General features: G+C 39.5%; 1 protein-coding gene and 1 long non-coding RNA gene across 2 annotated transcripts in view; one reads left to right on the forward strand and one right to left on the reverse strand.

Annotated features, from left to right (window-relative positions):
* The window catches only part of DSCAM (DS cell adhesion molecule), an 836,416-nt gene that overhangs the window by 408,389 nt on the left and 411,938 nt on the right, over window positions 1-16,089 (reverse strand). The window lies entirely within an intron of this gene.
* On the forward strand, window positions 1,453-9,510 carry LOC109024498 (uncharacterized). The gene is made up of 5 exons (XR_002004014.3): window positions 1,453-1,558; window positions 6,991-7,163; window positions 7,496-7,626; window positions 8,010-8,147; window positions 9,217-9,510. It is a non-coding gene; the product is annotated as an uncharacterized lncRNA (long non-coding RNA).

Consider the following 16,089-nt stretch of genomic DNA (forward strand, 5'->3'; position numbering starts at 1 on the left):
AAAACCATTGCTCTTCCAAAAATATGTTTGGGAAAATAAAAAGTCCAACTGCAGATTAAGAGAAAAATATTTACAAAACATATATATGATAAGGGACTGGTATCTAGCACATATAAGAGTTCTTAGAACTCGACTATAAGAAAACAAAAGTCTTCTTTGCCATTTACAATGTGCAAAATATTTGAACAGATACTTAATGAAAGGAGATATATGAGCAGTCAATTAGCATATTTTAAATGTTTAATATCATTTTCAGGGAAATGTAAAGTAAAACCACAATTAGATACCAACGCACACCTCCTAGAATAGCTAAAATTAAAACGTACTGTGAAGAAGTGAGACAACTAAACTTTTCAACTATTACTTGTGGGAATGCAATATATTACTGAATAATTTACACTTTTTACATGGGGTACATTTTGATATTGCTTAGTCCCTATTTTTCTCTTTCTTTTTCTTTAATGTTGGCCTTACAATATTAAATGTATTTCAGATCCTAACAATGAGTGCAACCTGCAGTGCGAAATACACTGATCCAGTTAGCTATATAGGTATGTCTCAAAAATCACAGATTATTATTATCAAAGTGCAGAGAATATCTCGAGTGAGTCATTCACCTGCCGACATGAACCTGCCTAAGGCAACAAAATGTTCTGATAAAGCACAAGGTAAGTCATCAGGTCTAAAAGCTAAAAAGATAATTTATCAAGACATGGGACAAAGGAAGGAAGAGCTATTTATTCGTCTCAGCTTTATTCAGCATATAGATATTCACAAGCAACCAAGAGACAATTTTCTTACCCTCAATAAAATATATCCAAAGTTACATATAGCAGGATTTATAATATATGCCTACAACATTTTCCAGGATCAAAGCTACAGAAAGAAGGTGTGATTCCATGGAAACAAAGGAAGAAAAAGCCTGAGAAGAAAAGACCTAGAATTTGATTTGGACGTTTTTCACATGTTAGGTACTCAATAGAATGTATTTCTTGATATCAAATTAACGATTATCATCAAACGAGCCTGATTTTTTCTAACAAAGCTCTGTATTTATAATTAAATGTAGGATACATGATTTTATATAGTTATAAAAAAAGAAAAGACAGATGGAATTTAACTGGCTCAATTTCTAGGACAAAATAGCAGTGCAACATGGCGGAATATAAAAGGGCACTGTCATCTATGGTCTCTTTAACAGAGCGTGCCAAAAGTTGGTGGCACCACTGTTAGACTGTTCAAACAACAAACAGAGCTAATATACTGAGTTACAGATGTATTTCAAAGAGAAATGAATACGAGGTAGACAAACTAATGAATGACCCAGGTCTGGATGGTCACTGTGCAAGATGCTGAGGAGTGAGACCAAATGTTTTCAAGGAGCACAGTTGCTTAGGAGACATTGTGATAATACTGGAAGAGAAATCTAGAATCCTGAAAGGACAAAAGAACTGGCCTAGGCCTGGACAGGGAAGTTGCCCTGGCCCTGGAGAAATCTGATCTGCAGAACTGCACAAACGCCTCTATCCCTCTAAGGGAGATCTCACACCCTGGCAAGGTAATTGCTGTGAGGCACCATTCGCACACGCTCCCCAGGGGGCTGGTGGGACCCTCTTCGAGGGTCTTCTCATCCTTATACACTGCTTCCCCTCTCTAAACTCTCCCAACCCCTGCCGCAATCCCTATACACACCTTCCCCCAACTCTCAGGACGGCACCATCATGTCATGCATCGCTGTCATCATTATCCATTTTTATTAATGACACGTAGGTTTTATAGCTCAGATTTTCTATTTTTAGGCAGAAAAAAAGGTTGGGAACTACTGGCACACAGAATTACTTCAAACTTCTAAAATAGGCAAAATAGGCTATTTGCAATCTAGACTTCATCAGTTTTTCTGTGCAAATATATTTTTTTCAATAAAATGACCTGCACACTTGGACATGATGTGAAAAGTCCTGCCTTGGCTGGACATGAGGGGATCCCCTTTTTCTGGATTGGATACATTTGATTTAACGCTTTGCTTCATACCTGTCCTTCGAGGCTCTGCTCCTGCCCACTCCTCTATTTCTTTGTGGCATTTTTCTGACAGCCCATCCTGCACTGGTTTCTCCCCTTTCTGAACTCCGTTTCCCTTATTTATACTGATCGCTTGACCCACTGTGCTCACACACAGGTTATGTCTTCATCTGTCTCCTTCTTTTATCAATAAAGGAAGGAAAAGCCTCGTAATTATTTGTAGAAATACCCTTGGTTGCACTCTGTGCCTGGTAAGTTTTTGGTGCTTAATGGATGCTTGTTGAAGTTATCTAATAAAGAAAACGGACATTCCTCTTGCCATCTCTTGTGTAAATGTTGTCATTTTGCCAAAATAAGCAGACAAAGAGTTTGGAGACAAGAATAGTCACTGTATTTCAAGACAAAGCAAGAGCAAAATGAAAAATGACAGGTTTGTAGTTTCAGCAATTTGGGGAAAAAAGTGAGCTATTTGCAAAAAAAAATTGTAGGGATTGATATAAACTTCAATTGAGTTGATAGAATTATTAAACTAAAAGAAAATAAGGATACTATAATAAAAACTTTAATAAAATTTCATGAATGATATGTCTAGGAGAGGTAGTATACTACTCTCTAGTGGTTGGATTATAGAGCAAGATGATTTCAGAATTTAGGATTTTTTAGAAAGATAAAAACAGAAATGTAAATAAAATTTAAAATCTCATTCTTTCATGAACATTTCATGCCCCCCAAAACTGCTTTATAATTTCAAAATTCAAGAACATCTCATGTAACTAGCTATCATTACAGGTGAAAATCAAGGGACTCTGGAATGTGCAATGCTCCTTCAAATTTTGTCATCTGGAAAGGTGACATTGGTCTGATTTGGTTGAGGCATCTGACTATATCTGTAACTCTGACGTCCATATTTGCATTTCCAATATAACAACTCCCAATTGAATAGGAAATTTCCTAAAATTTTCTTTTAATAGCATTGTAAAGTTGTTAAGGTTGCGTGAACACCTATTTTTATCTTATTTATTTTCATTTTTTATTGCCAATATATAATATTTCACATAGATTTAATTTTATTATTATTATACTTAAAGTTTTAGGGTACATGTGCACAACGTGCAGGTTTGTTACATATGTATACATGTGCCATGTTGGTGTGCTGCACCCATTAACTCGTCATTTACAGATTTAATTCTTTTTAAGCAGAAACCATTTTTCAAGGTAATAAAGGTGAAGAAATAAGGTAATCTTTAAATAATCATTATAAAGATCTTGCAAATTGATGGTAAATTTCTGAGTACAATAGAAAATACATTAGAATCAATTTCAGAAACATGAACACAAGTTAATTGTTGTGTCTAATGTGTAATATTGCATTTGATATTTGATGAAGAAAAATAAAGAGATATACAGAGCCATGTATATGTCCATATTAGACAGCAAATAACTCATATTTTATCTTATTGCTATAGTATGGAATTTAGCTATAATATCCGCCCAGATATTTCTGGTCTGGCTGTAAGTATATAAGGCAATTTAATTCAGTTTAACTTAGCAAATTATAATCATTGTGCTTAGTTAATATTAATCACAAGAAAAATTAAAAAATCCCTTTCACCTAAGTAAATCACTTGACATAATAGACACGAAGAAAGGATCACAATAACAAAATACAAAAAAAAGTTGTTTATACAAATTATCTCATTTATTTCTAAGAAAAATGCCTGCCCACTATCATGATCCTCATGTATAAACGGGGAAAGTGAGGCTCCAAATTATGAAGCCCCTTGCCCAGAGTTACTCAGTAACTTTAAGGCAGCCTCAAACCTAGACCTAGTGCGTGGATACACCTGCCCTTTCTTCTATGCAAAAGTTCCTCAATAAAAGGCAGATTGGAGAACTTCCTTGGAAGTAACCATTGAAGTACTATAGGGGATTAGAGGGGTGTAAAGAACCTTCATGAACATGAAGCCAGAGTATCAGTTGTGTTCGGCAGGAGATTTCAATGCCATCCATTGAAAGCATTGAGATTCAATGCTATCCATTGTGTTCGGCAGGAGATTTCAATGCTCAGATTCTGGAAAACTGTCTGGGTGGGAAGACAGGAAAGTAAGGCTGGCCAGAGGAAAGGATTCAGTGAAAGTCCTCTAATCTTTGACATGGTATCTGAGCAAAAAATCCTGTAAGAGTTTAAGTTTTGACCAACCAATAAGTTTTAATTGAAACTCAAGTTAAAGATGAGGATGCTGAAACAAACTATGATATCTGTAAATCCAATTCATATAGTTCTGCAGCTGGGAATGGGAGAATTTTGTAATATTCCAGGGAGGGTGTTTAGGTTATGAGAGGTGAAGATTATGGCCACAAGAACATGGGTTTTACTGGCAATCAAAGCAAGCCTTCTTTTGCTCAGGATTGCCGGTACTGAAGGGCAAAAGTAAGATTGTTTAGCAAACAGTAAAAATTAGTGTTTTAGAAAACATCTAATTAATTATCACAACATAAACCAAAAAGGAATTTTGTATGTGAAACCAGAACAATCTGCTAAAATGAGGGGATAGGCTAGGATGTGAACAAACTGGATAGATATGAAAAAACATGATAAATGAATTAAGGATTGAAAACAGTAGAATAATGCATAAAATTGAACTAGTGGGGTAAAATACAAATACAAACTATAAATGTTTCACAAAAATTTAGAGAAAAAAAGCCCCTGATAGAACAATTTAAAAACCTATGAACTGGACATGAATATTCAACCTATTTTTTTCCAAAAATTCCAGGAATTCAGGACACAAAAAAGGAAATAATTAAAGAAAAATATATATATATATTTTGAGATGGAGTCTCGCTTTGTCACCCAGGCTGGAGTGCAGTGGTGTGATCTCGGCCCACTGCAAACTCGGCCTCCCAGGTTCATGCCATTCTCCTGCTTCAGCCTCCCAAGTAGCTGGGACTACAGGTGCCCGCCACCATACCCGGCTAGTTTTTTTTTTTTTTTGTATTTTTAGTAGAGACAGGGTTTCACTGTGTTAGCCAGGATGGTCTCCATCTCCTGACCTCATAATCCGCCTGCCTCAGCCTCCCAAAGTGCTGGGATTACAGGCATGAGCCACCACACCCAGCCCAGAAAATATTTTTTAAATGTATTCAAGAGTTCATAAAATCCTGTGTTTTCAGATAGAAAAATTCATGAAGTATCAGAAATATTATTTAAAAGAGAAATAATTCTGAAACATATATCAAAGACATTTTGAAATATAGGGGTAAAGAAAGTCTTCTAACTGTGCAGGCTGGTAAAACAGGTAATTTATACATGAAAACACTTGGTTTCATCATCCAAGGTCAATGGAACAGAATATGCACCTCTCTGAGCAAACTTCTATACCCAGCCATCTTATCCTTCATATATGAGGGCAAAGAAAGAGATTCACCCAGATTCAAGGTCTCACCAGCTATACCACTCACATATCATTTCTGGGAAAAATTACTCAGATACATCTTCCAGCCTATCAAAAGAACTCAAGAATGTATTGCATAACTTAATCTCAGCTAAACATAAATTATGTAAAAAGATATGTTATGATATAGTCATGAAACTTGAAATCAATTCTATCATTGTCAGCATCATGATCACCATGTATAAAGTCTCACATTATTGTTATTGGAACAAGGAACTGGCTAGAAAGAATAAAAAATTAAAATTATATAAAATTACCCACTTTATACCCAAGAAACCCGTAGATACTTTTTTATTCTTGGCTTTTACACCTATAAAAAAGTTTGGATAAGTATATATAAAATTTAAGAGTAATCATTAGAACAAATACTGAAGGAATGCCTTTGAGTCATTAGAGAAAAAGTGGTTACGAAAATGACGTATTAAGGGACTGATAATATAATAAAACAAAAAAATTAGGCACAAAGCAAAATACAGTAACAGGATACCAATTGTGATAGCTGTGTAGCTCAAGAAAACTCATATTTTCAAGAATATTGAATAATTTGATGAGATAATCCCAATATAACACTGGTAAAATAAGCCCGGTGAGAAATTATATATAAACAATCCCAATTTTCATTTTTAAAGTAAGTCTACAGATGTATGCAAAAGACTAAAAGGAAACAGTTTGACATGAATCTGCACTTGAGTGTATGACTCGAGATCTATGACTTGGGTTCTGGATTTCGTTTATCTTTTCTTTATCCATATCAAAAGCCTCTACATTTGCTAAAATCAGAATGCCTGGTATTTATAATTCAGAAAATCAGCTTTTGTTTTCAAAAGGTAGAAGCAACTGAAATCCTGAGGAGAACTGAGGGAATTAAGCCAAACTTTATGGAGAAAGCAGGAAGGTCAGGATTCAGGAGAGTTGGTTTGAACCAAGTATCTATGGTGTTATGGGTTGAATTCTGTTTCCCCAAAATTTATATGTTCATGTCCTACCACCAGTATCTCAGAAAGTGAACTTATTTGAGAATACTGTCCTTGCAGATGAAACTAGCTGAGATGAGGTCATTAGAGTGAGCACTAATCCAATATGCCTGGTATCTTTATACAAAGGGGGAATTTGGACACAAACAGACACACAAGAAGAATGCCATGTGAACCTGAAGGCAGAGATCAGATGATGTTTCTATAAGCCAACAAAATGCCAAAGATTACCAGCAAATGACCAGAAGCTATGATCAAGGAATGGAACAGATTCTCTCTCAGAGTCCTCAGAAGGAAGAACCCCGCTGATACCTTGATCTCAGACTTCCAGCCTCCAAAACTGGGAGACAATGCATTTCTTTCACTGTAAGCCACTCACTGTGTGCTTTGTGATGGCAGACCCAGCATACTAAACTAATATTAAACTAATATAGAAGCTTAATAAGGAGAGTGCCTGGGAGCAACAGCCTCAGGCATAGTCTTAAAAGTGTCACCTTCTCACCTATATTTACCATAATATGTTAACCTGACAATTGTTTCAGCCATGAAGAAAGACAGAGGAACTGATGTGTGTTCAAGACTTGAGAGCCATGGAGAGGAGCTGGTATCACCATTGCCTGCAGCTCAGGCCCATCACTTCATCCTTCACTCCACCATTCCTCAGCTGGATTCACCTCACCCCTGACGTTAGAACCTGAACACGCCTCCGAAACTGGTGAGACAGAGGAGAGAAACTAAGCATACAGTACCTGTCCTGTCTTGTCAAAGGGAAGCCTGACCTTTGGTAAGGGTAGTCATAGGCAAGGGGAACCCAGCCTGCTCAGAAAGTGCTGCATGAGTTCATTCTGCAAACTTCAGGGCACTTCTTAGCATTCTCCTTTTTGAAGAATTACATTTGTGCTTGTGGGATTGGTGTGGGACACTAGGCTAGAAAAATTTGGATATCAAATACATGTGCTCTCATAGGAGCTGCCAGCGCTGTGTGTTTTGAGGTGTATGTTGAAAAATAACCCTGTCCCAGAGCTTTTCTTCTATTGCCTCTCACAGTCTTTGAATTTCCGCCATCAAGGGGCATATCTTTGGCTCTCAGGAGGGATAAACAACGGTATTATCAATCACCGTTTTAGCAGAATTAACACCTGAGAGGCGGAAACCAAAATGGACAAAGGAAACAAAAAGTACGTGGATTTTAAGATAAATATCTCCATGACTTTCCCTCTGACAGTGTTGAAACAAATAGCTCCTTGGGAGAGGACATTTCTTTTCCCAGGTCCCCTGCAGGGGAGGGTGCTTATAAGAGGTCTACAGAGCCAACCTTGAGAAATATCTTATAGGGCTGTGGTTTCCCTGCCTAAGAAAAACTGAGAATGAGGAGGCTCTGAGCATGCAATGCACATGGAGGAGAGAGAAAAGATTCTTTTAAACTGAATGCCTCATTGACACAATTGCTATCTTTCTATAAACTGAGACAAGGGATGGCAATTATGAGCATGTCCACTGATGCATATCCTGCTCATGCCCATGGCAGACATTGCTAATCAATTACTACACTCTTTTCTAGTGAGCACAGATAAGACTTCAGAATCCTTCTCAGTTCTGCATTCCAGGCAGTCACTACCAGTCAGATGGAACTGACATTCAAAATGTAATTTATTTCCAGTCTTGGCCTTCGAGGGCATATACCCTAAAAGTCTAAAAGGTTTGTTGACATATTTGGATATTTTAATTTTATGTGCTTGGATAGAAAGTTTTATTTTAAAAGTTGGTGGCCGAGCACAGTGGCTCACTCCTATAACCCCAGCACTGTGGGAGGCAGAGGTGAGCAGATCACTTGAGGTCAGGAGTTTGAGACCAAATTGGCCAACATGGTGAAACCCCATCTCTACTAAAAAAATATATATATATACAAAAATTAGCCGGTCATGGTGGTGCATGCCTATAATTCCAGCTACTCAGGAGGCTGAGGCAGGAGAATTGCTTGAATTCGGGAGGCGGAGGTTGCAGTGAGCCAAGATCGCGCCACTGCCCTCCAGCCTGGGTGATAGAGCGAGACTCCGTCTCAATAACAACAAAAAAAGTTGGCATGTAAAGTCTAATTTTTTAAAAATGTATATGTTGTTTTTCTGGATTTTCAATAACAACCTGCAGAAACCACATTTTTAAACTTCCTCCATATGAGGCAGCCACAAAACCAAAATCTCTTTGCTGCAGGTTTTTCCAATAAGTATAGATCTTGCAGAAAATCATACATTCAAATATTCCATCAATGTAATAGGTAATCAACCTCAATAAAATGTTCGTCTATCCACATAGAATACTATTGCCTAATAAGGTCTTTTACTAAGTAATTATAACGACACAATTTTATCAGTAAAGGTTAAGTATCTTTATCTGAGCAGAATCCAATGAAATTAGTCCTGATGTAATAAGTACCATTTGTCACTATTAAGAGCTAGAGGGGTTGACAGGCTTGGATGTCTCCCTGGCAACCCGAGTGTTCCATTTCTTTTTTCTGTAACCTTAGACACTAACAAGGCATAAAAGTCCAGAGGGCATAGAAGGTATCGCCTGGGTAATTTATTTACCCTCTTCTGACTTTGCCAGGCAGTGGCATATGCGAGCATCTAGAAGCATTTTAACAGCAAATATATTTATTCCCAAAATTTTGAGTCACGATGAATATTTTGAACAGAAGTATTGTATTATTGTAGGTAGGTTTTCATTAACAAAGACAGTTACTAATTTTTAACTGACTCATTATCCACAAGGAGAGAGAGATTGAGACCATATATGTAAATGGTGTTACAACTTCCTAAATACACTGCGCATGATCACCTCCCAAGGGGAAGGAGGGCACTGCGCATGCGGGCAGCTCGTCCTAAGAGAAGAGTCATGGGAAAGGGGTGCAAGACACCTGAAGTGGGCCAGCCTACAAAGTCCTAGGATCAAGGTTAAAGATTGCACTTGTCCTTCAAGTTGCCTGCTTCGGTCTCTTCCAAGTGTAGTTTCCTTTCTTTCCTGTTCTAAAGCTGTCTAAAATAAACTTCCACTCCTGCTCTGAAACTTGCCTCAGTCTCTTTTTGTGCCTTATACCCCTTGGTCGAATTCTTTCCTCTGAGGAGGCGAGAATTGGTGTTGCTGCAGAGCCATATGGATTCGCTGCCGGTAACTCAGATACCATCCACCAGTAACACATGTGGGCCATGGTCAGTGATGTAACAAAATTAATTATGAATGGCATTTCATAGATGTTCCTGCTATCAGTCTTAGTGGGCAGAAATCCAAGAGTGGAGGCTGTGAGGGGTGTGGGGAAGAGGGAGATGCTGGATAAACATTTAGAGAAATATTACAAACAAAATTTTATATTTCCTCACTTTCCTATTATCCTTTCTCTTTGTATATATAGCTAATATCGGTTTTCCACTTTAATAAATAAGCTAATATAAAAATATGATTTATTTCTAAAAACAGGAAGGTAAAATTTGAATTGTCCTATTTTTAAATTTTGCAAACATCAATACCCAGATTTGGAACATTGTTAATTTGCAGATAGCCTAGCAGCATGACGTACCTTTTAAAATAGATTTCTTTTATTTTCTAATTTAGAAGTCATGGGATAAATTGTGTCCCCCCAAAATTCATGGCAGACCCCTAACCTGCAGTATCTCAAAACATGGCTTTACTTGGAAATAAGGTCTTTATAGTGATAATCAAATTTAAATGAGGCCATTAGGATGGGTGCCAGTTCAATATAAGTGGTGTCCTTACAGAATGGAGAAATATGGAGACAGACACTGACACCCATAGAGGGAAAATGAGGTAAAAACACTGGAAGAAGCCAGCCGTGTGACTGGCGTGATGTCTATAATACAAACCAACAAGAGCAAGGCTTGCCGGCCAGCGCCAGGTGCCGCAGGAGGTGAGCAAGGACCTCTCCAGAACTGTCAGGGAGAACATGGCCCTGCGGACACCTGAATTTTGGAGGTGTAAGCTCCAGAACTGTGAGAGAATCAGCTTCTGTTGTGGTCATATGTTATGGAATCCCCAGGAAGCTCACACAATTTACTTCAGATTAAAGATAAAAAATCTATTTCCAGAATATAATCAAAGGTTCAACAACGATATGCCTGAGGACATGACATTCTGGGAATAGATTATATTCTGGAAATAGCTTTCTTATCTTTAATCTAAATAAGCTGTGTGAGTTTCCTGGGGTTTCCATAAAAAATTATCACAACAGGCCAGTCGCACACGTAATCCCAGCACTTTGGGAGGACAAGGTGGGCAGATCACTGAAGGTCAGAGTTTGAGACCAGCTTGGCCAACATGGTGAATCTCCTCATCTCTATTAAAAATACAAAAAAATTAGCTGGGCATGGGGATGGGTGCCTGTAATCCCAGCTACTCTGGAGGCTGAGGCACAAGGATTGCTTGAACCTGGGGGGTGGAGGTTGCAGAGAGCCAAGATTGCACCACTGCACTCTCTGTGACAAGAGTGAAACTCCATCTCAAAAAACAAACAAAAATTATCACAACAGAAGTTTAATCTCTTACAGTTATTGAGGCTACAACTCCAAAACAGAACCAAGGTTTGGGTTACATAAAGGAATGCTGGGATTAAAAAAGATAATGACGTAGCTGAGATTAAAATTCTCTTCCCGGCCAGGCATGGTGGCTCATGCCTGTAATCCCAGCACTTTGGGAGGCCAAGGTGGGTGGATCACCTGAGGTCAGGAGTTCAAGACCAGCCTGGCCAACATGGTGAAACCCCGTCTCTACTAAAAATAACAAAAATTATGAGTGAGAACATGTGGTGTTTGGTTGACGAGTTAACGGGTGCAGCACACCAACCTGGCACATGTATACATATGTAACAAACCTGCACGTTGTGTACATGTACCTTAGAACTTAAAGTATAATAATAAATAAATAAATAAGAATTTTTTTACCCCCCCCCCACAAAAAACAACATAAAAAATTAGCCAGGCATGGTGGCGGGTGCCTGTAATCCCAGTTGTTCAGGAGGCTGAGACAGGAGAATCGCTTGAACTCCAGCCTGAGCAACAAATAGCAAAACTCTGTGTCCCCAAAAAAAAAAAAAAAAAAAAAACACTCTTCCTTGTTCATTTCATAAACTTAAAAACAAAAATACAGCTTTTTTTCTGTTTTAGTATAATTCTAAAGAATATATTTACTTCCAATCTTATAGTTTCTAATCAACCTTCAGCATGTATATACACACACATATGCATGTGTATCCATAAACATATATAAACATACACATGTTAACTATATATGTTATATATGTGAACATGAATATGTATATATGGATATCTATCTATATATAATATCCTTTTGTAGGGGGGCAGAATAAAGGACAATGAAGCTAAACTTTTCAGTAAATTTCACTTTGCTTGCTGGTCAATCAAGAGCTTCTCCAAATCTCATGTTTGATTATTAAATTTGCACCTGTGAACACACATGGATTGAGGTCAGAGGGTGTGGCTGGCCCCATACTACTCCACTGGTAGCACTGGAAGAAAAGACTGACTCTGGACTGTATCCAGCAAAGCCAGGCACAATTGTCAGGGGCTTGTGCCCTGGGGCTAGCTAAGCAGGAGGCAGACTTCCTAAACTAGCCTGACTGCCGTCACAGTTAACAGAAGCTGCATAGATGGGTCTGCCTACAATGGTCACAAATGTTGTCACTTTACAAGATCCATGGACAGTTTGTTGGAAAACCTGTGCTGCTTCCTTTTCTCTCCATTTGTCCTTTCATTGGCCATTCAGTGATTTGGCGAGGCGGTCTATGGGCATTTTCATGAGTGGACGTTGCCTGCCGTGGGAACAGTTCACGGCACCTATGTGTCTATACTAGTACGCATCTGTGACTACTTTCAGAAATAGGAAATTTTTCATCTCACTATACATTCTAAATTGTTAAAGGTTCATAATGTAAATGGCAATATTAAAGTTGTCAAAGGCCACATTTCACTATTTATTTTGTTTTTAGATGTCAATGTCCTAAAAGATAAGTGTTCTAGAGAGTACTATGGCATGAGAGATGAAGAAAAGTACAAGATACGTTCCCAGAGGCATAACTCAAAGGGCTGGGGCCTAGGGAAGAGGCCCAGCAAGCTTTGTTGTGTGCTTCCTAGAAGCACCAGCTAGTGACCACAGCAAACATGACAATGAGAATGGTGTCATTTGGGCTGGTGGGTTGGAGCAGCACACACAGGATAATGTCCACAGTCATTCTCCTCAGTCAAGCCCAAACCGTCATCTTGGCTCACATTTGCTCTTTCTTCATTGGTACTTGGCTAACACTTTGAAAAAAAAATCTAGTGTGCAAGGGTACTATCCCTATTTGTGGGAATACTTATTACAGGGGGTATAATAAGCAGCTCCCTAGGTGTCAGCCCCGGGACCTGATGCTGTCAGCCATCTGAGATACGAGAAGCTTGAGTGATCTGATTCCAGGTTCACCAAGCAAACTTCTGGCCACAGGGCTCTCTGCAATGAGCCTTGAAGACAGCGAGCAAGGCATACAGGAGAGGTGCCTAGGTGGCCCAGCTGACTGCTGCTCTGGTTATGGACCTGTCTGTCCCAGCTGACCAGACCACTGTCATTGGAATGGGGCTGTCTGTCCTAGCTGATCACTGTCCTGGGCATGAACCCATGTGTCCCAGCTGAACACTGTCCTGGGCATGAACCCATGTGTCCCAGCTGACCATGGCCCTCGGCATGAACCCATGTGTTCCAGCTGACCATGGCCCTGGGCATGGGCCATTCATATACTGACAAACTCAATTGTTCAATAGGTTAATGGGAGCTTTGTTACCATAAACCAGAATTACCAAACCCCCTCCAATTTGGGTCAGTATCAGGATCGTTTTTCAGAGTCTAGAAGGCTAAGGTCAGACCTCATGTAGAAGAGATTTGCCAAACACAATGCCCACCTGCAGTCAACATTCAGAATCCCTGGCCTTCCCTCTGTGAATGAAACCTCAGCTCCCTTATTGCTACCCACTTTGCAGCACTTTATGCAAAATCTCTACAGCACAGTAAACACAGGGAAAGAGTTAGGGAGAGGATAAGCTGCGCTACCGGCTTTGTCATTGGAAGAATGCTGCAGATTCTCATCCTGATGCATCAAACCAAACCAGACACAAGCTAGGGAGGCTATGCTCACGGCTCCCTGCCGCATGTGGCCTGGTGCTGCTATGTCTTCCTGTGAGCTTTGATTGGAGATGTCATCCAGCTGAGGTCAGTTAAGTATTGTATTCTGGCTGAATATCAACACTGAGGCAGAAAGCCCCATTTTTTTAAAGGGAATTCCCCAAATGATACTGATGAATCAGCTGAATTTTGATCCTAAATTCTTCCAGACCTTGACCCATTATACTTTGTGCTACATTGTATCATCTTCGCTCTGGGAGAGCTCCATCTTTCTTGTCTGTCCTCACAGTCCAGGTCCAGTCTGATCTACTATGAAAAAGAATCTGCCTTTAAGTTTCCGAAATTTAGGCTTGGCATGTTCAACACCAAACCTCATCTGTCTTAACCCTAATATTTTACCTGAGATTTACTTACTCTCCATTCTCCCAACAAAGGCGCTGGCTTCAACTGTGTGACCATGAGGGCAAATACTTTGTGTGTGTGTGTGTGTGTGTGTGTGTGTGTGTGTGTGTGTGTGTGCGTGATGGAGTTTTGCTCTTGGTGTCCAGGCTGGAGGGCAATGGTGCAGTCTCGTCTCACTGCAACCTCTGCCTCCCGGGTCCAAGCAATTCTCCTGCCTCAGCCTCCAGAGTAGCTGGGATTACAGGCATGCACCACCATGCCCAGCTAATTTTGTGTTTTCAGTAGAGATGGGGTTTCTCCATGTTGGTCAGGCTGGTCTCGAACTCCCAACCTCAGGTAATCCACCCGCCTCAGCCTCCTAAAGTGCTGGGATTACAGGTGTGAGCCACCACACACTGCTGCAAATACTATTTTATTATCAATTGTTGAACTGCAGTTATGAGTCTTTTATAGAGTCTAAGACAAGCAAAAACTAAATGAGAAGGCAGAACTATCTCCAAACAGGATATGCAAATTTACTAATTCCCTCTAGAGCAAATATCCATATTTAGTGTCGTGGGGCTGTGTGTTTCAGCTGGCCGCTGCCCTGGGCATAGGCCTGTTGTGTCCCAGCTGACCACTGACATGATATCATTCTACTTCCTTTATCATACAGCGACCTAATACACACACACACACACACACACACACACACACACACACACACACATACACACACAAACACCATTTCATGTGACTCCTTTCATTTAGGAATATAAAATATAATGAAAGTTGCATTAGTGTATGAAAACTTTGCATTTTAGGTACTTTTTCAAGCATCACTGTAACCTCTTGCAGCATGGCACTTTTGACAGCCCCCACATGGCTATTGAGTACATACTGTATAGGAGGCTCTGAGCTTGCTAGGCAAGGGAGATAAACTGGCAACAAGACAAAATCTTTGCTCTCCCATGGTGCTTAAAGTTGTATCCAAATTTTCAATGTTATTACATGGCACCAACAAAATAAAATTATGTTTTTCATTGCAAACACAACTGCAGATTTCCAATTTTTTGCAAAATGTCTTTTGCAAAATATAATTTTAAATGTTACATTTATGGACTTTAGAGAGGCAGCATTGTATCAAGTTTTTTGTGCTTTTTTATTTTTGGAGACAGAGCTTCACTCTTGTTGCCCAGGCTGGAGTACAGTGGCGTGATCTCGGCTCACTGCAACCTCTGCCTCCCGAGTTCAAGCAATTCTCCTGCCTCAGCCTCCCGAGTAGCTGGGGTTATAGGCATGCGCCACCACGCCTGGCTAATTTTTTGTATTTTTAGTAGAGATGGAGTTTCTCCATGTTGGTCAGGCTGGTCTCAAACTCCTGACCTCAGGTGATCCGCCTGCCTCAGCCTCCCAACGTGCTGGGATTACAGGCATGAACCACCGAGCCCAGCCTGCATCAAGTTTTAAACTGTGAACTGTGGACCCAGATAGCCTTGGCTCCCAGCTCAGGGCTGCCACTTGTAGTTTGGAAAGTTGTTAAACGCCCTTGTACTTCAGGTCCTTATAATGTCAGTAGAGAATTAAATGAGTTAATACAAACAAACAGCACTTGGCTCACTGCCTGGCACACAGTAAGTGCTCATTAAGTGCTGGCTATTATTAAGTACTCCAGAATATGTTACTTATTTTGCTTATTTGATAAACACTTTCTGGATTTTTTCTATGCTGGGCGCTATTCCAGATGGTGAGATGCAAAATATAATAAGAATGACCTCTTTCCTTAATGCAATTTTGGGTCACAGGAATTAAAGTTACTAATATCTCCTTAAAAATGACCAAGAAAAGAGCCTTCAGAGCAACTCTAACAAAAGTCATTAAGACCTTGTGTAAAATACAAATGAACAAAAAATAATTTTTCCTAATATCCAGTAATCTAAAGAATACCCTCACACACACAGATGGGGCTGGTCGCTGCTTGTCACCTCTTACTAAAATCCAGCTCTCTGCACATTGCTTTGATGGAGAATTAATCTTCATACCTTCACTCACAGCCTAGCTCAGTGCTATTTTAGGTACAG

Source organism: Gorilla gorilla, chromosome 22 (genome assembly GCF_029281585.2).
Source record: "Gorilla gorilla gorilla isolate KB3781 chromosome 22, NHGRI_mGorGor1-v2.1_pri, whole genome shotgun sequence".
NCBI classification, from domain to species: Eukaryota; Metazoa; Chordata; class Mammalia; order Primates; family Hominidae; genus Gorilla; species Gorilla gorilla.